Source organism: Dipteris shenzhenensis, chromosome 17 (genome assembly GCF_047967505.1).
Source record: "Dipteris shenzhenensis isolate YYH24624 ecotype China chromosome 17, Dip_SZ_1.0, whole genome shotgun sequence".
NCBI classification, from domain to species: domain Eukaryota; kingdom Viridiplantae; phylum Streptophyta; class Polypodiopsida; order Gleicheniales; family Dipteridaceae; genus Dipteris; species Dipteris shenzhenensis.
The window spans coordinates 42,909,365-42,931,855 of NC_141612.1; positions in this window are offsets into that span (position 1 = coordinate 42,909,365).

Below are 22,491 nucleotides of genomic sequence, written 5' to 3' on the forward strand. Positions count from 1 at the left end.
TGCTTTCTTCATCAAGGCACTAATCAAGATTTGAGCACAAGACACTGTAAACCTAGATTGAAACCCATGGTTAATGGGAGACCCATTTGCAATCGAGGATATCAATGGTTAACTGGACTATCACATGGCACATACTGGACCATCCGAGCAGAGGTGAAAGAAAAAGTTGTTCATACAATTCATGGAAATACCTACAAGCTTAAATGCCATGGAAGCACTATAAATGCAACCGCAACATTAAAGCAAGTTCTCGAAGACCATGCATTACCGCAGCCTCATCTTCAACAAAAAATGCTAGATGGACGTGTCGAATGCCAACAACATCTTCCTTTGGGAATGACAAAGAAGGTCGTCCTAGAAACTATCAATAAAACTTTACAAGACAGAGATGAAAGCATGATTTCACGATCAACCTTGTACAAAATTTGGCGTAGAGATTTTTGCCATGTCAAGACACCATCAAAGCAAAGGATGTCAAAATGTATGACATGTGATGAATTAAAAAATGCCATTGAACATAGTAAATGTGAGCAGCAGTGAGGAAGATATATTAAATGGCGATCAATCCATTTACGTCATGTGCAAGATGCTCGAAAGTTGTATGCTTCTTGGAGAGAGGAAGCTATTTCACATGTTGATAAGTCCATGTGCATCACCATTGATGGCATGGACCAGAATACAACCACTTTGCCATGATATAGACGTATCCCACCGGCATTGGAGGGCAAACGTGGACTAAAAACACACTTGTGTGGAGTATTAGTACATGGATACCGAATCTTTTGTGATGTATGGATTGATAGTTTTCATGACCATGATAGTAACCAAGTTGTTACATCAATCATGAAAGCAATAAGAAAGGTCAGAGATGCTCATGGATTTTTGCCTAACCTATTGCGAATACAAGCTGATAATTGTTGGAGAGAGAACAAGAATAAATACATATTTGCTTTATGCTCTATGCTGGTTGGTTTGAAAATATTTGAAGAAGTGGAAGTTGGCTTTCTTCTTGTCGGCCATACACATGAAGACATAGATCAAATCTTCAGTGTTATCTCTGGTGAGTTGAAGGCAATGGATGTTTTGACAATGGAGGATATGCTATTTCAAATTGGGAAAAAAATTGGAGGTTCTGGCAATGAAGAATCAAAAGTGGCTATCTTAGAGAGGATGGTAGATTGGAGAGCATTCATAGAGCCACATTTACAAATAGGAGATGATGCCCTAATAGGACACGCAAATCCACACTCCTTTTGGTTTCACATGCATAACAATATTCTAGTGATGCAATGGAAGCACTACTCAGTAGATGGAGATCATTTATGGAGTGAGTCATATGCTTTATTACAACGAATAATTCCATTCGAGGAAACTAGATTTGTTCTTGCAAAAAACAAATCACTTGACATAGATGAAATGAAAGGCTTGAAAGCCTTCATTAAATTTCTTCAAAGTATGATGCAAAAATATCCTGAGCAATTAAAAATATGATGAGCAATCAAAAATATCCTGAGCAATCAAAAATATCATGAGCCTTCATTAAACATCTTCAAAGTATGATGCAAAAATATCCTTCATTAAACATCTTCAAAGTATGATGCAAAAATATCCTGAGCAATCAACTAAGAATTTGGAGACAATTAAATCAACTGAAGCACTTATCCAATCTTTAGAAAGACAAGAAAACTTAATGAGCATTGAATACTGTGAATCCTTTTGGCCGGAACAAGCTAGGTCACCAAGTTTTCCTTTGGATATAAATATGTTAGTAGATATGGAGGAAGCAAAGGAATGCCTTTTACCTAAAAAATAATGTGGCAGGAAGGGAGACAAAACCTTACCAGAGTTTATACCATCTAATGAGATTGAAGAGGGTCTATTTGTTGCAGTTTGGGCATCTAATCCAAGTTTAGAGTTGGATGACCAAGGTGGCCAAATTTGGGTTGCAAAGGTTGCTAAGATAGAAAGGGATGACAAGGGAACTCCTATAACATTTACAACTTTATGGTATGAACCAAAGCCATTGAAAAATCTCCCGAGAAGATATACAATAAAACAACTCTATGAGGGATGCTTGCAAAAAAAATGTGAATGGGTTCCAAATAATGAGGGATTAACAGAGGTGGAAGTCAGTAGCATTATTCATTGCTGGAAATCGAGGACACGAAGTTTTAAAAAGAAGCATGGATACAACGTTGAAAAATGTATCACAATCCCTGATCCAAGTCGTGTCCATATTAAACATCATTTGGCAAGACTTGACCCATCAAGCGCAAATACATTACATGAATCTGATGACTCTCAATGAGATTCAGATGCATAAGATAATATTTTGTATGCTTTTTTCCATACAAATGGTGTATCTATACACCACCAATAAGATAATTTATTGTATGGTTTGTTTTTCAAAAAAAGGGTGTATCTATACATCACTTATATATTGAATTCAACAAACTCTTTTTTTTCAAAAAAATGGTGTATCTATACACCACTTATATGTTGAATTCAACAAACTCTTTCCATATGGTGTCATATTTTCACTTCATAGTGTTAAAATTGAACTAGAGTTAGGAGAGTACTATTATTATTATTATAGTTATTGGATGGGGGCACCATGCACAAGTTTGGGAATTATAGCTTCACTAAGCCATTTTTAAAAAAATTAGAGGTCACCACTTGACTTTTTAGCTTAATAAGGCCATATTTGTATATAAGTGACCATTTAGTGCTCTAAAAAACCCAATTTTTTAGCTCACTAAGTGAAGTTGAGTGGAGAGGATATGCTCCAAAAAAAAGTCCAAAAATTTTGAATAGTGTGTTTGAAGGCATTTGGCATGGCTGAGTGCAAGACAATTGGCACCCCTATGGAGGTTGATGTGAAGCTCTCAAATGAGGATTCATCACCATTGGTGGACGAAGCAAAGTACAGCAGGCTTGTGGGCAGTTTGATCTACTCGTGCAACATGTGGCCGGACATAAGCTTTGCGACTGGTGTACTAAGCAGGTTTTCCAATAAGCCCCAGGAGAACCATTGGAGGGCAGGGATGTGGGTGCTGAAATACATCAAAGGCACACTTGATTATGGCATCACCTATAGCAAGGGCAACACCTTGACCGGATTCTATGACTCGGATTGGGGGCAGGAGACGTGGACAGTAGGAGATCAGTGATAGGTTACTATTTCTCACTTGGATCTGGAGCTGTGTCATGGGTCAGCAAGAAGAAACCCACAATTGCTCTTTCTTCTACTGAGGCTGAGTACAAATAAGCATGTTTATATCAGTGCAAAGATATTTTTAGGTGCATGTTTGTATGTGATCAGATCTTGAATCAGATATACTATTGCAAAAACTTATGAGTCTCTATGTCTCACAGACTATTTTCATGATAGTTTTTACCCCCGTCTAGTAAACTGTCCATAACTTTTTGGCCGCTTCTTTGTTTTTTACGAAGCATATATCAGCATGAAGCTCTCTTTAAGGTGCATGTCTCTATGTGATCAGATCTTGAATTGGATATTGCTGCAAAATGTTATGAGTCTCTATGTCTGACAGTCTATTTTCATGACAGTTTTTACTCCCTTCCAATAAACTATCCATATCTCTTCAACCGTCAAACTGTTTTCAAGAAACTTATATCAGCGCGAAGCCCATCTCAAGTGCATCTCAAGGCACATCTCTTTGTGTGTTTAAATCTCTAATATCATGTCTCTATTGAAATTTATAGGCCTCAGTGTCTAATGACAGTTTGTAAAGTGTTTTAAGCTAAGTGTAAAGGTGTCTATGAAGGAGGTGCAATGTTTCCACGGAATCTACCCATCCGACCCAATCAGCCCCTTCAAAATCCTCGATATATATCAGTTCATGTCATGTTGAGCCACAAGATCTTCTTTTAACAACGTATCACTCTTCTCTTTGGCACAAACCGGCTCACTGAGATTATGGCCTCTGCTGATCCTTTCCTTCTCCCTATGCTTGAGCACAACATCACTTGGGATGTTACCATCTTCATTCTCATCTGAGGGAGGAAAGTATGGTGTGGTATCTTGGCATAAAAGATTCTTTTTAATGTCCTTTTTTCAATGATAAATATATTTGTCAGTCAGTTCGAAAGCAGCAAGAAGTGAAGAGGTGCATGAAGTTTATTACCCCCAACTTCATGTCACAGTAGGAAACCAAATATTTCTCATTTGAAAGTTTTTGGTTGCATTGCCTATGTTCATGCACCAGATAAGTTGAGATCCAAGTTGGATCCAAAAGCTGAGAAGTGCATCTTTATTGGTTATTCTCTGTAGCAGAGAGGGTATAGATGCTATAACCCTTCTACTCGTAAGTTTACAGTGAGCAGAGATGTTATTTTTATGCGACAAGCAGTTGGTATAAACCAGTAAATGTGATCGATGATGTAGATGCACAGAATTCACAACAGTAATCACAAAATATTAGTGGACCTGTAGTGTCCTCTAGTAGTGGTTCACATACTTCACCATGGACAGGCAGATTGAGATCAAGAGGCTCTCCTCAAAGCAATGAAGATAGTGGTATGCAAGTATCACGAAAAGGAAAAGAGAAAGTAGATCAGCCCATGGTTGATGTGAATGTAGGTCACTCTTATGTGGATGGTGAATCCAGTGGCTCAGAACAGAGCCTTGATGATGAGTTGGGTATTCCTTCTATTGTTACACCTAAAGTAAGGAAGACAAGGGATGTTTTGAGAGCACCTGGTAGTGAGCCTATTTTGCACAGGCCTACTAGAGCTAGGTATTCTATGGATAGGCTAAAATATGATGGATTTATAGCCATTCACTATGGTCAAAGTGATACATGAACCAGAACCCACTTCTTTTGAGCAAGCCATGGATGCCTTGGAAGCAAATGCTACATGGGAATTTGTGCCTTTGCCTAAAGACAAGAATGCAATTGGTTGCAAGTGGGTTTATAAGGTGAAGCACAATGCAAATGGTTCTGTGAATAGATACAAGGCAAGATTAGTTGTTTAGGGATATGCATAGACATATGGCATTGATTATGAAGAAACATGTAGTCCAATTGCGAGGATGGCAACCGTAAGAGCAGTCATTGCTATGGCTACATCAAAGGGATGGTCTTTACATGAGATGGATGTAAAGAATGCTTTCCTACATGGTGATTTGCAAGAAGAGGTCTATATGGAGAAGCCACTAGGTTATGTTCATGCTGTTCATCCTGAGTTTGTTTGTAGGTTGAAGAAGCCTTGTATGGCCTGAAGCAAGCACCCAAAGCAATGTCTGACAAGATAGGATAGTATCTTGTCACTATTGGCTTTCAGATTTCCAAGGCAGATTTCTCACTTTATGTGAGAAAAACAGAGAAAGGCATTATGCTACTTGTCATTTATGTTGATGATTTGATAATCACATGTGATAGTGATGAAGATATCCTTCATGTGAAAATGCTATTGAAGTAGAAGTTTGAGATGAAGGATTTGGGAGAGCTGCGTTACTTCTTGGGCATTGAGGTGCTTCGATCCGCAAGTGGGATATGGCTCTTGTAGAGGCAGTATGGATTGGACATGCTGTCCAAATATGGGATGGCAGGCTGTAAGCCTATTTCAGTTCCTTTGGAGCAGAATGTGAAGCTAAGCGCAGATGCAGGTGAGCTTTTGGAAGACCCTACTATGTACAGACGCATAGTAGGAAGTTTGATTTATATGACTATTACCAGGCCAGATTTGAGCTATGCTTTTGGTTTGGTAAGTCAGTTTACGCAAGCTCGAAGGAAACCACATTTGGATGTGGCTAGACACATACTGAGGTATGTGATGTCTACATTGCAGTAATATGGACTATTTTATGAGACTAGGGTTCAGGTATAGTTTCATGGATACACTGATGCTGATTGGGTTGGTAGTATTGCTGATAGACGATCTACCAGTGGATATGTGTTCTCTTTTGGGAGTGCTGCAGTCACTTGGAGCAGCAAGAAATAGCCTACAGTTGCCTTGTCAAGCACAGAAGCTGAGTACAGGGGTGCAGCAATGGCTGCATGTGGTTGCATAAGCTACTTTATGATATGCATCAGTCTACAGACGGGCTGGTTGTCATTTATTGTGACAACATAAGTAGTATACACTTGGCAAATAACCCAGTCTATCATGCTATAACAAAGCACATTGAGGTGCATTATCATTATGTGCAAGAGAAGGTTCTAGTAGGTTTTATTGATCTAGTTTATGTCAGCACAGAGGATCAGGTAGCTGACATATTCACGAAGGCATTGGGTGCAGAGAAGTTGTGCAAGTTCAAAGACCTACTTGGTGTGCAGGAATTGGGATTGAGCTTGAGGGGGAGGGTTGAGATATCGAGCTCCACTCGTGATATGCCAAGGTGACCGTTGCTCATTTATGTCATCGACTTGTTAGCTGCAGATGCGGTTGGTACACCTCCCATGAATAATACCTGGATGACAGCTATCTTTATGTACTCTAGTTAGTGGCTCAGCTAGTATGCCACCTTAGTTAGCTGAGTTTGGTTTGAGACCCAAATATAGGGTTCACTTACTCTTTTGTAATTAGATTTCTTTTGGCTTTCACAACTAAGAAGAGGAAAACTGTTTTTAGCCTCCACCTTTGTGTATATTCCCCCATTGTATATGTGAGAAAGCTGCAAGTGAGACTCCTTCCTTCTCTCCCACTCTCTTCACATGATCAAGATGCACCATTCTTCTACCATTTACTGTATCCTCAGAAGAATAGTTGCTAAGGGGGATGATGAACATTCCTTGCGGATCATTCTCAATGTGCATGCTGCATCCTGAAAGTTTGGAAAAGACGATCGAAGATTGCTCACTTGCTACGCACTGATCCTCTGCGATGAGACAAAATCGGTGCTGTGCGAGTCCATGAACATGAATGATTGTCCACCATTGATCACCTCCTTCTGTCCCCAAGCACATGCTATTTGTTTTAAACAAGGAAGGTTTCGTAAGAGGGACATGGTGATGAAGGAATACCCGCATGTAGAACAATCGAGTACGTGGTTGTAGAAGGGCTTGGTGAAGGCCGATGTGGTTGTAGAAGGGTCGAATATGTGGCTGTAGAAGGGCCAAGTATGTGTTGGAGAAATGCCGACATGCTTTGCCTTGGTTGTTGTCAACTTATTGTTGATGGAGGCACAACTATGTGCAGTTTGTAGAGTCGAGGTCATGTAGTCGCTGGAAGAGAACAACAGCATTGGGAGAGCCAGTGGGTGGAGGAGGAAGAAGAGCTTTGGGAGAATGCTGGCATTTCCAACTTTAACATCGTTCTTGAGCTACGGTAACACATCTTCAGAGAATGAACATGTTTTCACATGAAAGCAAGACTAGCCAAACAAGAATCCATTTGCTAATCTTATAGAGGGCCGACTTGAAGCATAGGAATACACAATCCACCAAGGCAAGAGGGGTAAACAAGCTGTATTCATGTATCTATTCATGTCACAACATAATTGCTCTACTTTCCTTTAAAATCTATATCTAATGGAGCCCAATACTTTTCTAAAGTCTAGTAGAAAGTTGCCAAGCCAAGTACAAGATGTGGTAATCCAAGCTATCCTAGACTAACTTCACCTAATGTATCCTTACCTATTCTAATTTAACACATGGGGACATGGGGTAGTGGAGTAGTGGCTAGGGAGTTTCTAGATTTTTTGCCCATTTCTAGATTTTCCTCTTCACACTCTCCTTCCCATTTTCTACCCTTTTTTTTTCCATTTCCTGCCCATTTTCAAATTTCCCTCCACACACTCTTCTTCTCGTTTCTTGTTCTCTACTTTCCCTCCACACACTCTTCTTCCTGTTTCTTCTGCTATGGAATTTCCCTCCATTTTTAGACTTCCTCCCACACACTCTCATTCTCGTTTCATGTGCTCTCAAGTTTCGTTCCATTCCTAGATTTGATGTTCTCGATTTTCTCTCCATCTACAGATTTTTTCCCACTCTCATGTAAGAGATGGCTTCCAAGTATATGACATTCTTCTCCAAAAACCATGAAGAAAGATTGCAAGTGAAGGTGCATTCTGGTCATTGTAGAATCTCACAAGAAAGGATTTGGGAGAGCTGCGTTACTTCTTGGGCATTGAGGTGCTTCGATCCGCAAGTGGGATATGGCTCTTGTAGAGGCAGTATGGATTGGACATGCTATCCAAATATGGGATGGCAGGCTGTAAGCCTATTTCAGTTCCTTTGGAGCAGAATGTGAAGCTAAGCGCAGATGCAGGTGAGCTTTTGGAAGACCCTACTATGTACAGACGCATAGTAGGAAGTTTGATTTATATGACTATTACCAGGCCATATTTGAGCTATGCTTTTGGTTTGGTAAGTCAGTTTACGCAAGCTCGAAGGAAACCACATTTGGATGTGGCTAGACACATACTGAGGTATGTGATGTCTACATTGCAGTAATATGGACTATTTTATGAGACTAGGGTTCAGATATAGTTTCATGGATACACTGATGCTGATTGGGTTGGTAGTATTGCTGATAGATGATCTACCTGTGGATATGTGTTCTCTTTTGGGAGTGCTGCAGTCACTTGGAGCAGCAAGAAATAGCCTACAGTTGCCTTGTCAAGCACAGAAGCTGAGTACAGGGGTGCAGCAATGGCTGCATGTGGTTGCATAAGCTACTTTATGATATGCATCAGTCTACAGACGGGCTGGTTGTCATTTATTGTGACAACATAAGTAGTATACACTTGGCAAATAACCCAGTCTATCATGCTATAACAAAGCACATTGAGGTGCATTATCATTATGTGCAGGAGAAGGTTCTAGTAGGTTTTATTGATCTAGTTTATGTCAGCACAGAGGATCAGGTAGCTGACATATTCACGAAGGCATTGGGTGCAGAGAAGTTGTGCAAGTTCAAAGACCTACTTGGTGTGCAGGAATTGGGATTGAGCTTGAGGGGGAGGGTTGAGATATCGAGCTCCACTCGTGATATGCCAAGGTGACCGTTGCTCATTTATGTCATCGACTTGTTAGCTGCAGATGCGGTTGGTACACCGCCCATGAATAATACCTGGATGACAGCTATCTTTATGTACTCTAGTTAGTGGCTCAGCTAGTATGCCACCTTAGTTAGCTGAGTTTGGTTTGAGACCCAAATATAGGGTTCACTTACTCTTTTGTACTTAGATTTCTTTTGGCTTTCACAACTAAGAAGAGGAAAACTGTTTTTAGCCTCCACCTTTGTGTATATTCCCCCATTGTATATGTGAGAAAGCTGCAAGTGAGACTCCTTCCTTCTCTCCCACTCTCTTCACATGATCAAGATGCACCATTCTTCTACCATTTACTGTATCCTCAGAAGAATAGTTGCTAAGGGGGATGATGAACATTCCTTGCGGATCATTCTCAATGTGCATGCTGCATCCTGAAAGTTTGGAAAAGACGATCGAAGATTGCTCACTTGCTACGCACTGATCCTCTGCGATGAGACAAAATCGGTGCTGTGCGAGTCCATGAACATGAATGATTGTCCACCATTGATCACCTCCTTCTGTCCCCAAGCACATGCTATTTGTTTTAAACAAGGAAGGTTTCGTAAGAGGGACATGGTGATGAAGGAATACCCGCATGTAGAACAATCGAGTACGTGGTTGTAGAAGGGCTTGGTGAAGGCCGATGTGGTTGTAGAAGGGTCGAATATGTGGCTGTAGAAGGGCCAAGTATGTGTTGGAGAAATGCCGACATGCTTTGCCTTGGTTGTTGTCAACTTATTGTTGATGGAGGCACAACTATGTGCAGTTTGTAGAGTCGAGGTCATGTAGTCGCTGGAAGAGAACAACAGCATTGGGAGAGCCAGTGGGTGGAGGAGGAAGAAGAGCTTTGGGAGAATGCTGACATTTCCAACTTTAACATCGTTCTTGAGCTACGGTAACACATCTTCAGAGAATGAACGTGTTTTCATATGAAAGCAGGACTAGCCAAACAAGAATCCATTTGCTAATCTTATAGAGGGCCGACTTGAAGCATAGGAATACACAATCCACCAAGGCAAGAGGGGTAAACAAGCTGTATTCATGTATCTATTCATGTCACAACATAATTGCTCTACTTTCCTTTAAAATCTATATCTAATGGAGCCCAATACTTTTCTAAAGTCTAGTAGAAAGTTGCCAAGCCAAGTACAAGATGTGGTAATCCAAGCTAGCCTAGACTAACTTCACCTAATGTATCCTTACCTATTCTAATTTAACACATGGGGACATGGGGTAGTGGAGTAGTGGCTAGGGAGTTTCTAGATTTTTTGCCCATTTCTAGATTTTCCTCTTCACACTCTCCTTCCCATTTTCTACCCTTTTTTTTTCCATTTCCTGCCCGTTTTCAAATTTCCCTCCACACACTCTTCTTCTCGTTTCTTGTTCTCTACTTTCCCTCCACACACTCTTCTTCCTGTTTCTTCTGCTATGGAATTTCCCTCCATTTTTAGACTTCCTCCCACACACTCTCATTCTCGTTTCATGTGCTCTCAAGTTTCGTTCCATTCCTAGATTTGATGTTCTCGATTTTCTCTCCATCTACAGATTTTTTCCCACTCTCATGTAAGAGATGGCTTCCAAGTATATGACATTCTTCTCCAAAAACCATGAAGAAAGATTGCAAGTGAAGGTGCATTCTGGTCATTGTAGAATCTCAGAAGAAAGGATTTGCGAGAACTTCAATTTGCAAAAAGGGTAGGTTCCACCTGTTCCTAATAATTATAGAGGGATGAAATTGCACAGAGGATAGAAGAGTCCCAGTTCTGCTTCTTACTAATGGAACTATGGTGTATGACCTTGATGTGGATTATGGTACGTTTGTGGAGATCTTCACTATGGGTGCTAATGGAAGCATTGGTACAATGGAAGGAGAGATTGGGAGCCATTTTTCGTCTCCAAAAGATTTGAAGGACATGTCCTCTTGTCAAAATTTCTCCCAGACAACTAGACCAAAAATTTTGAAGCAACATGTGGATGTGAAAGGGAAGGGCACCTCCTTTGTTGAAGAATCTAGCTTGAGAGAGAAGGTTATGTAGCTTGCACCAAAGTCTATTATTGCAAAATATATAGAGCGTGCTAATGAGCATCATCAGGTACATGATTTACCATCTTATTATAATGGGAATATTGTTTTTGACTTGCCTCCTGTGGATGCAAACGTGAGTGGAATGGATGGAATGCAACATGCATATGATCCACACAACTGGTCAAGAACACATCCCACTTCTATTCCATCTTTGTCAAAACTTTCTAAGATCAGGGTCAGTCATTGTGGTGGCTCATTTGAATGCACAAACCCATTATGTGGTTTCCTTCTAAGACACAATAGACCAAATACTCGAGAGTGGAGAGGGCGAATCATAAATCTTCTAGACATAGGAGACCTTGGTGCTAAGAATGGTACTCTTGAATGTTTACACTGTGAAGAACAGCCATTTTGTCACTCTCGATGCTTTGCAAAAATATATTATTGTGAGCCAAAAGATGTTGGATACACAAGATTGGAAATACATGTTGGTTACCATGATCATGATGTTTCTCTTGTTGAAAGCAGGTGTCAAGTAGCAAATACACAAAAATTTGTACAAGAGAAAGTATTGGAGATGAAAAATATCGGAGCAAGAAAAGTTGAAAAAGAATTGGCAAAGGAAATAATTTCCCATCTCTTGTCTGTAAACAACGTTCTTGATGCATCAACTGCATTGTCAGTGGATATGTGGGAGAACCTCCTGTGCCAGCTCCAAGGTTACACAAATCAAAGGAGGTTAGTTTGGAGCTTTGTTTGGTGTTCATTTTGGAAAAAATTTGGAGTTTGCTCAAGCCCAAAATTGCTAACATTTGCACATGCCATCATTGTTGTTAGGCTTGGGAGATGGATTCATGAGGCACTAGTTACATTGCAATCATGACAAGATTCATTAGATTGTATCATTTACTTGAAGGAACATGTTAGATATGATTCTTCCCAACATGTTAGATATGATTTTTCATAAGGGTGTCTATTTCCTAGTCAGTCTTTGGTTGAGTCCTAGCCTTGCTATGTGATGAAAATGTATTGTAAGGGTAGAGGTTCGGGAGTCAATCTTGTCAATAGGATGCAACCTGGTAGTGATCTTGAAAAGGCATGGGTACAGTTTGACCATGTTCGCAGAGTGCATGGTTGGACAATAATGGTAGCTCATGTTTATAATCCAACATAGACCCCTTTTTTTGTTATGTATTATAATGATGTAATTAGAATTAAAATACCAAACCTCTCAAAAAAAGTGACCTTTACCTCTAGCCATCGCAAGATGAAGCATAGGACAAGCATTTCAAAGGAAGCTGCTACAAACCGCATTAAACGCTCTTTGCATGCTACAGCTAATGTGACCCCAGGAATGATGCACAAAGTGGATGAAGATGAAGAGTTCATGGTTGAAAGCTTTGAATCTGATCCTATGAGAAAGACATATATAGTGCGTGTTTGTAGTAGTGAACCATCATGTACTTGCAATGACTTCATTCAGTATGCATCACAAGGAATATTTGTTCCATGCAAGCACATGTATGTTGTTTACCTTCATGTCTTGGGACAAAACATGGATTGCATGGCAATTCAGCAACCTCGGCTCACTGCTATGGAGATCTTCCAGTTGCTGACTTCTCCTAGAGTCTATATCTAGCATGCATCACAAGGAATATTTGTTCCATGCAAGCACATGTATGTTGTTTACCTTTGTGTCTTGGGACAAAACATGGATTGCATGGCAATTCACCAACCCCTGCTCACTGCTATGGAGATCTTCCAATTGCTGACTTCTCCTAGAGTCTACCTCAGCCATAAAACAATGTAGATTCAAGATAAATTTTGGACCCATATTTCAAGTGACATGCAGGATTTGTGTTGCCCATGTTACAATCAAGTCGAAGTCATCACATTCCCTTGATATTTATTTTTGGCATAACATTCATATAAGCGAAACAATTTTGAATTTTTGCTTTGTAGCTGTCAATTGAATCAATGATGTGACATGCACCTCTCTTTTGGCCTCTACTAGGTTCAATTTAGAGTGGTATCCCTTTGAAATATATTAAATGAGAGTAAGTCAAAACATCGAGCGATTGCGTTTGAGCGAGCCCAGAGTTCGAGCGATGCTTCTGATGAACTTTTTCTAAACCTATAGTAGCAATAGTTTTTTACTAGAAATGGTTGAATCTACATGACCATGTTAGAATTGTTCTTACTTATTTTTCGTATGATTCTTGGCAAAAAACAAAGATAAAACCTACTATTGGGGATAACTCATAAGTCCATACAAGTTAGCAATGATTAAATGAAAACTTATTGGAAACATACAAAGAGAAAACCTATTATTTGATAAATAATAAATCCATGCAAGTTAGAAATCATTCAATAGATACAAAAGGGGAAATGTTGCAATGTCTACACCTCGAGGTAGTCACTCAAAATTATGTAAGGTAGCACGTGAGTTGAACGGGTTTCTTTATTTTGTGGACTTACATACGAAAAAAATAGTCTCGTCCATGATATAGAAGCTCCTCCTATAAAAATCCTTCACAAAAAACTATTTGTAGCAGGGATGTTTTTATCGAAGCTATGCTCATATATTAATATAAATTCTTGGCAAAACTTTTCAAGCTCCTTTTTTTTTGTTTCACAATATCAGTCAAATTTAGTACTTTTTAATATATTTTCTTTTAAACTTTGAAGAAAAAAATGTAAATCCTATTGGTGAAACTTTACTTTTTTTTACATAAAAGTTTCAAATCTTAGTGAATGTTTCCAACATTTATTTTTATTAGGGCATACATACTTTCGATGCCAATATAAAATTTTAGAATCATAAAGAAACTAACTTGAAAAAATCATCCATGATTTGTAGCTCGTCAATTTTTATGCTACCCATATGATATGATTCATTTTGTACACAAAATGATAACATGAATAAAATGTTTAAACTATGGAGCTTATAAATTATTGACTTTCTAAAGTTGTAGAATTTAGACACTCTAACATGATAAATGGATTCATTCATATCATTTTGATCGTTTTGACTACAAACATGACCATATTTGAAGTTTGAGTGACGAAGTTATGGCCCAAATAAAATTGGTAGATATCGCGGCCTCTTGGGAGGCTCCTCCTCCCATTATCTTTTGCCTTGAACATGGAAAATTCACAAGAAAAACACATACTCTAACCCCTTTCTTCGACCCCTCCTTCTTCCTTGACCCTTGCAAAAACATTGCAAAACATTTTTCAAAAATTGTTGTTTGTATATAAGGCAATTGATTCCTCACAATATCATGGGTAATACAACAACCGTAAAAGTAAGCAATGCATGATACTTTTAGAACATAAATCATCACACTAGAATGTCAATTTTATGAAAGTCCTTGCTTGAACTATCACCTCACTCGAACATAGTCGCTCGAATTCTGGTAATCCTCATTAAATGACATACATATATTTAGAGGGTTTCTATTTGGAGAGTTTTTTACTATGAGTTTGTGAGTTCTCTATTAGTTGTTTATGTTTTCCATTTAAGGGGTTTTTTTTGAGGTGGAAACAAGGTATGAAGAAATGGAGCAGCAAGCCCTCTCTTTGGTGTTTTTAGTCAGAAAGTTTTGCTCCTATTTATTACCTCGGCCATTTTTCTTTCTTACCTCTCAGTTTGTATTAGCATTTCTAGTTCGCAAGACTAATCCTAGGGGGAGATTTGCAAAATGGTTGTCAGAGCTTCAAGAATCCTCTTTCTCTTTTCTCACTGAAAATACCATTGGGTCCACTATGGCAGATTTGCTCACAGGACGGCAAGATCTAAGAGAAGAAAAGAAATATAAGGAGGACATTAGTGATGAAAGGGAGACACCACCAATAGCTTTTTTCTTGTATTTTGATGGGGCTTTTAGTCCTTCATGCCAATAAGGAGCCAGGGGGATAGTCTTGATGAATTCTGAAAGTGAAGAGGTGTGGGGAAGAGGACAAGAGCTTCCAGCTATCACAACTAACAATGTAGCTGAGTATAATGCTTTGATTCTTGGTTTGGAGGGTTTTCTTCAAAGTCAAGTTAAAGAATCGGAAGTAAGAGGAGATTCTCAGCTTATTATAAAGCAAATGCAAGGGCATTACAAGATAAGAAGTCCTCATTTGAAGGAGGTTAATCAAAAGGCTATGGCACTATGTAGTCAATTTGATTTTTGCAAATTTCTTCATATAGATAGAAAAGAAAATCAAAGGGTAGATGAGTTAGCTACTCAAGCCATTGTAGTACAAGACCAGGGGGTGGTTTCTTTGGTAGACACTGGCAGGCTAGAACTACAAGATGTTCAGCAATATGTGGAAGAAGGCATGTTTCCTCGAGGGTTAACTCCACAACAGAAGCAAAGATTAGTTACTTTTGGCCACGCCTCCATAAGGATGTATACGAATGTCACCAATGGAACCTATCAGCTTGAGGATGTTGATGACATGGTGATACCCGGACACACCAATGAATATCGCCTTAAATTCTTCTATGCTTGACCACCTTGAGGGCCAACAGACCCTCTCTGTCACTAGAGAGGATCTACTAGGGGGGGTGATGCCAAAAATTGATATTTTTTATTTGGCATTGGTATTGTTTTCTTTCATGTTTGATAAGAGTTTGAGTCTCAAGTGATAGCCTAGCGGCTCTTACTTATTTCTATTTTCTACGATATTGTATGGGATTGAGAGGATGAGTGGAATGGATCATTGTACATACCATGTGTATGAATGATAAATACCTTGGTATGGGGTGAGAGTTATTTGTGTATGGGATATTATGGGATTTTTAGAAAATAGGAAGAGTGAGTCATTTAAAGAGGTGGGCTCATGTGCATGTGTTCCAATAACATAAGAGAGGCCACATGCTAAGTGTGTGGAAGGCATGTGGAGGAGTATGCAGTCAAGAGGAATCCTTCTATAATTCCTATGTGGAATAAGGAGGATGTGGACATATGGAAAAGAGAGGGTCCCTATGGGCTCCATGTAGGGAGACTCTTGACTTTCTCAATATTTTAAGAGTCTTGAGCATCTTTTGATGGGACACATGGCAAGAGTAGCCAAAAAGGACATGGATGGTGACATACGGGGTTATGTGATTGATGGGGAAAAGAATCTACAGGCAACAATTGTAAATGGGTGAAGGAGGGTAACAAAATCTCTATAAAAGGAGCCCTCCTCTCCCTTGTTCATCATCTCTTCCACCATTAGGCCTCATGTTGCTGTAGTTCTAGTGTCCTCAAGCCTCTTCCATGAGCCTTCTCTCCCTCTTGTAGATATTCTCTTATGTAGACTCTTGAGTCCATCTTTGTCTAGTTCATTCTCTCTCTATGAGTAGTCTTGGAGCTTCTGCTCCCTCTTGTACGTATGAAACCTCTTCTTCTCCCTTGTGTTTATAGTATTTTGAGTTGTATTGGAGTGGAGTCTCACTCTATTGACAATGAAGGTCACTTCGTATTCCCTCTCTTGAGTCTCTCTTCCCTTTTCTCTCTTCCAAAGTGCTCAAAAGTGTTGTCTATTCGGCCGCTCATTGCGCATACATGGTTTATCTATTTCCCAACCCACAAAGGAAGCTCTTCCTTTTCTCTTAGGCGACCTCTATGGGACTTGGATCTTTGATGAAGTCTAAGCATGGAGGTAGTATTCTCACAAGTCGGCACCAATAGAAGGAGTAGATGTTTTTCATGATAGTTTGACCCCCTGTCAGTATTTTGCTTAAAACGTTTTGCTCCATCATCCAATTTAGACAAAACTTATATCAGTGTGAAGCTCTCTTCAAGGAGCATCATATTATGTCTTTGGTTATTGTATTAGATTTCAAACTAAGAATCTATGACTCTGTGTGTGTGACTGTTTTGTTTTTAGATAGTTTTTACTCCTGTCGAGTAAACTTCCCATATCTTTCCGACCGCTTCTCTGTTTCTTATGAAACTTATATCAGATCGAATCCATTTCAAGGCACATCTAAATATGTGTTGGAATATTTTATATCATGTCTCTACTAAAAGTTATGGGTCTTTGTGTCTTATGATAGTTTGGAGAGTGTTTTGTGCTGTGTAAAGGTGTCTATGAAGGAGGTGCAATGTTTCCTTGGAACCTACCCATCCGACCCAATCAGCCCCTTCAAGCTCCTCAATATATATCAGTTCATGTCATGTTAAGCCACAAGATCTTCTTTCAACAACGTATCAGTCTTCTCTTTGGTGCAGACCAGCTTGTTGAGATTATGGCCTCCACTAATCCTTTCCTTCTCCCTATGCTTGAAGTACGGCATCACTTTGGATGTTACCATCTTCATTCTCATCTAAGGAAGGATAGTATGGTGTGGTATCTTGGTATAAAAGCTTCTTTTTAATGTCCCCTTCCTAGTGATGAATATCTCTATCACTTAGTTCGAAAGCAGTAAGAAGTGAAGAGGTGCATGAAGTTTCTTACCCTCAACTTCATGTCACAATACTGATCAGGGAAGTGCCCAATTGGGAGCTAATTGAACCATCTTTGGGCATTCTGATTAAGGTACATTGGAAATAATGCATATACTTTTCATATATTTTTGCACCATTGATGTGATAGACATGCAAGAAGCTCTGTAAGTGACTCTAGGGGTCTTCATCATTTGTACCTTTGAAATTTTGAAACTTCACCATGATATTAGAGCTAGACTTAGATTTCTTTGCTCCAAAACTTGAGTAGGCAGGTCTTCCATTCAGCAGGACCGATTCATTAAACTCGCTCCTGTCATAACCACCTTCATGTGTGTGAGATCACTATAGATTCACCCTAAATTGGTTGGTACTATCTTCACCCTGAATCAGTTGGTACTATTTTTACGCCTCAAAAATATAGTTTGATATAAGCGTGTTGGCCGAGTAGAATTTATGTTTAGTATACAAGAGAAATTTGAGCAAATTCTGTTAGTTGGTGTTCTATCTTCATATCTTTTTGGATGCAATCCCTTTGGAATGATCGCCGACTAATATCTAGGATTCTATCTTTGTTCTTTGAGTTGCTGGTCTTCTCGTTCATTTTGTTGTTCCATCGAGGAAATTTCCATTCTTTCGAAATCTAAACTCTTAGTAGATGAGTGCTCGGACTCCAATTGCCATGATGGACCTTCATCTACCAAGCTTCTAGGTCACCCTAACCCAATAACCATCGTTCTATCCTTCTAGCTCTGCATAGTAGTCACAACTTCCACCCCTGGGGTAGTGTAGTCGAGTCTCACACCTTGGACCTATTGCTCCTATTGGTGGATAGTTGCTTCTACTAGCCTCCTTGGTCATTGAACTCTGGTCCCAAGACCACTCCACTTCTCATGGTCGAATGTAACCAATTCCTTTGGCTCATGTGATCTTCATGCTTAGATGTGTATCTTCTTTGTCTTTTCAAGCATGTGTCGGCCACCATCGATTAAAGAAAAAAGAATTTGAGTAGTAATCCAAGTACTCTCTATATCCTATATGCTAGTAGCATGCCACCAAATGATGCCACTCATCCAAAATCACTTGGAGGAATATCCTATAGTAGCCCATAATTTCCAGCAACTTTTTCACTCCATCACTGGTTCACATGAACCTTACTGACCTAGACACTAAGCTTACTCACTTGGTTTTTTAAATCTCCTAACATGAAATCTCGTCAACAACGTGAAACTCAATTGACCATTCCCAAGCAGGATCACCAAAATGTTGACTCTTTGGTTCCCTCACACAAGACTAACTAAAAAAAGGTTCTTGTTAGCACGTGGTGCTATGTTTGGTGAAGATGCCTTCTCTTACAATCCTAAGGCTGGTATGCTCGGGTGCAAAACAGATAACATATACACTTGAAGGTTGGGGTTAGCTATTGCAAAAGAATCGTGTGATGATGGGAGAATACCAAGTCACACACAAACTTAAGAACACTTAAAATAATACAGAGTGCTATACAACAATAGAGTCAAGTACATAGACAAGCAACATCAACTTGTATTGAATCAAACTATCTTGAGTACAACCAAGCCGCCTTGGCTTGCATTGAACACTCCCTATCTTAGCAAGCTCAAGTCAAAACATGGCACATTGCTCTCTTGTTCTCTCCTCTTCCTGCTACAAACATATCATTCTATCAAACAAACATCTTCTACATGGATACACACTCGATGCACCAATCTACATCTATTGATTGTGGGTGATGTCACAATCTCTTGCACGTCTGCACAAAACTGGTGCTCGGTTGAGGCTCTTCTTCCATTTGAACTTGGCAATTAGTGACCACACTTAGTGATGGCTCCATGTTAGCCTAACTTGAGGGCTAAAACTCCACCATTCCCTTTCCATTGCTTTAGCATAGCATGGTATTTTCACTATAGATAGGACATACACCACAAAACAAATGCATTGCTTGCAAGCTATGATTCTAGCATGTAATTGGAACCATGATGTTACATGCCCATCCTATCAAGTAAGGAATATCAATACATCATAAGCTTCACATTCTCCTACACATTTACCACATCAAGAACAAAAATATTATTGTGTTCGTATTTAACAACACATATTTAAACACCAATAATAATAGGTCCACTCACACATCATATCACAAATCACATGAATATATAAAAATGGGTCAAGATGGTGTCTCCCTATGAGTCATATGAGTTCCAATAGGTGCAAGAACCCAATAGTGCAGTCAGCACAAGGTGACAGAGATAGCTTTACACAAGGTGAGACATTATATATGCCAACTATTTTCACAAAGACAAGCATGTGCAATACAATAATAATATCAGTTTGTAGTGCCTAAACTCCACACCCTGAGATGCTTGGCCTATCTCAACTGGATCCACTCCACCATGTCCTTGTTTTTTTCTCTTAAGCTCCACCTTACTATCCCTAGACCTAAGGGCTGAGGACATGTGTTGCTGGCCCTCTACCTTAATGTCTTTAATTACTATTACAACTTTAGTTTGTAGGCAATTCCAATGGATGGTCAAATGCATAAAGTGCAGCCAAGTCCTCAAAAGCTAACATTGAATGTACCTTCACCTCCCAAATAATTATTGCTTCAATAACCACCTACACAACCAAACACCAAATTAGAATTTTGAAAAAAACCACACAAAAAATAATCCTTACTCAAGTAATACATGAACTACATAAGCTCTATACTCATGGTCTCCCAATGGCATGTAATATGTCTCTTGGATTCTCTTATTTTCATCCAAGAGAGTAAGTAAAATAAGACTCTTCTCATTCCTTAACTCAACACTGGCAAGGTATTTCAACTTTGCTAATGTAACAATAGAGTCATTCCCATCATAGCACAAAGCAAGAACATTGTATTTCCAAACATCCCCAATTTAGAGATTGAGAATGTTGAGAATATTAAAGACCATTAGAAAGACACAAATAAGTACAATATCTAAGAAAAATAAGTACAAAACAAAGCCACAAATGTAGATTTGGACTCACCATCCCCATTTTGTCTAGCTACTTTTTGTGAATTTGGGTTTGGTTTGCACTTTGCACTACATGTCATTTCTCATCTCCTCAGGTACCTTCTTGGCAATAGCTTCAAGTGCCTGCATGAGGTTGGTGGTGTACATGACCTAGAGGAAAAAGGTAAATAGAGTAAAACTTGCTGGGAAACTTTGAATGAAAGAACATAGTAAAAGCGTAACACACAATAGCAACACATAATACAATATTATAGTCAAAGCACCAATCTAGTAAGTACTTCTCTACTCAATGGATACCATTGCTTCTTTATTTTAGAGTCCTTTGATCTTAACTTTTCTATGACCTAATAGTGGGATGTACTTAAAATACTCATGGACACGTATGGATCATACTCACAATATTATTTATATTGAGAAGTGTGTCTAGAGACTCATGTGAATTATTAGATGCTCCTTTAATCTTCATATTTCCAAACACGATAGCATGCAACAACATGGTAGTAGTGGAAATATATCAAACAAACACTTCTATTACACAAAAAACAAATGCAATTACAAATTGATTCTCTGCATCCCCTCTTTCAATGCAATTTCAAAAGTGTGCCATGCGTCTATGATCGTGCACATAACCCTTATATGCCTTGTGTTTATCTCCATGCATGCTTCTAAAATCAACTACATCCAAGAAATGATATGGTGGTTTCCCTCCCATATGTAAAACATTCTCTTGGACACAAATCACCACTCTTTTGGATACTACCTCCTTTTGAAATTCACTTTCCACATCTCTACTCAAAGGACTCCAAGAACCTCTCATATCATTGGAGATGTTTGTCTCATCCCCATTGGCTTTGCATAGAGACACAATAAAGACGCCTTTTTTAGGCATATAATGCCCTTCGTATTGCAAAGCACTTCTAAGGCTAGCAACATCACTCTTAAGACCTCTCAAATAGGCATATGGAATTAGATGGCACAATGGGATCCATGGACATGCATTCAAATTAAGGGCTCTACTCTTATTGAGTGCATCACCCCCCTTCTCAATCTCTAATTACATCTCCACTAGATCAATGTCTAGCTCTTCATCCTCCTCTCTATGTGAAGCCTTTCCTTCCTAGTCAGCATTTTCTAAGGGGGAAAAGACTTTTAATAATCTCCAAAGGGACCTCATTCTGGTAGTCTCTTTTATAGCTCCATCACTCTCAAGTTCTTTGATTTTTTCCCTTTGCACCCTTGTAGGGGTGAGAATAGGAGTCTTTTCTCTACAACCTAGTTCTAGGACCCTCCTTCTACCCATGAGACCAATCAAAACCCCACAAAAATAAAGCCCATGTTATGATTCTATAGTGGTGAAGAATTAGATGCAAATACTATAAATGACCACACGATTGGAAAAATAAAGAGAGGAAAGGATACGTGATAAAGGATTTGCCATTTTCTCCCTTGATGCTTTGCATTCCTTCTCTAGTGCTTGCACTTGATGTTTCCAATCTTTGAGGCTTTTGTATAGCTCATTGTTTATGTCTATTGTGGTAGGGATTTGGTCATCTTTAAGCATCAAGATTTCATTTAAGTGCACTATTCCTTCTTTTAGTTCATCACAAGAGACTTGCATTTGGGCAAGCAATATCTCTACCCATTCCTTTCTGCTCAAGGCATCAGATAGCTAAAGGTGCTTTTCTTGTAGCAAAATTGTAGCTTGCAGTGAATCCTCCCAACTTTTTGCTAGAGCATTTTGTACAAGGGAATGTTGTTGCATTTGGTCTGCTATTCTCTCCTAAATATTATGAATCTCACTATCCACACTCTGCAACTTAATTTGGAGCAATGGGATCATCTCTCCTTCCATTTTTTGTTTGATGCTCATCTGATGCCATGCTAGCAAAAAATCCTAACCATTGCTGCATTTGTTGATTGTGATGCTATATGATTTGGAATGTGGTACTACCTTTGTTGGAGCATATATTTAGATCCCATGCACCCATTTGGTACCCTGATCTTTATCTGAATAGTATCCTA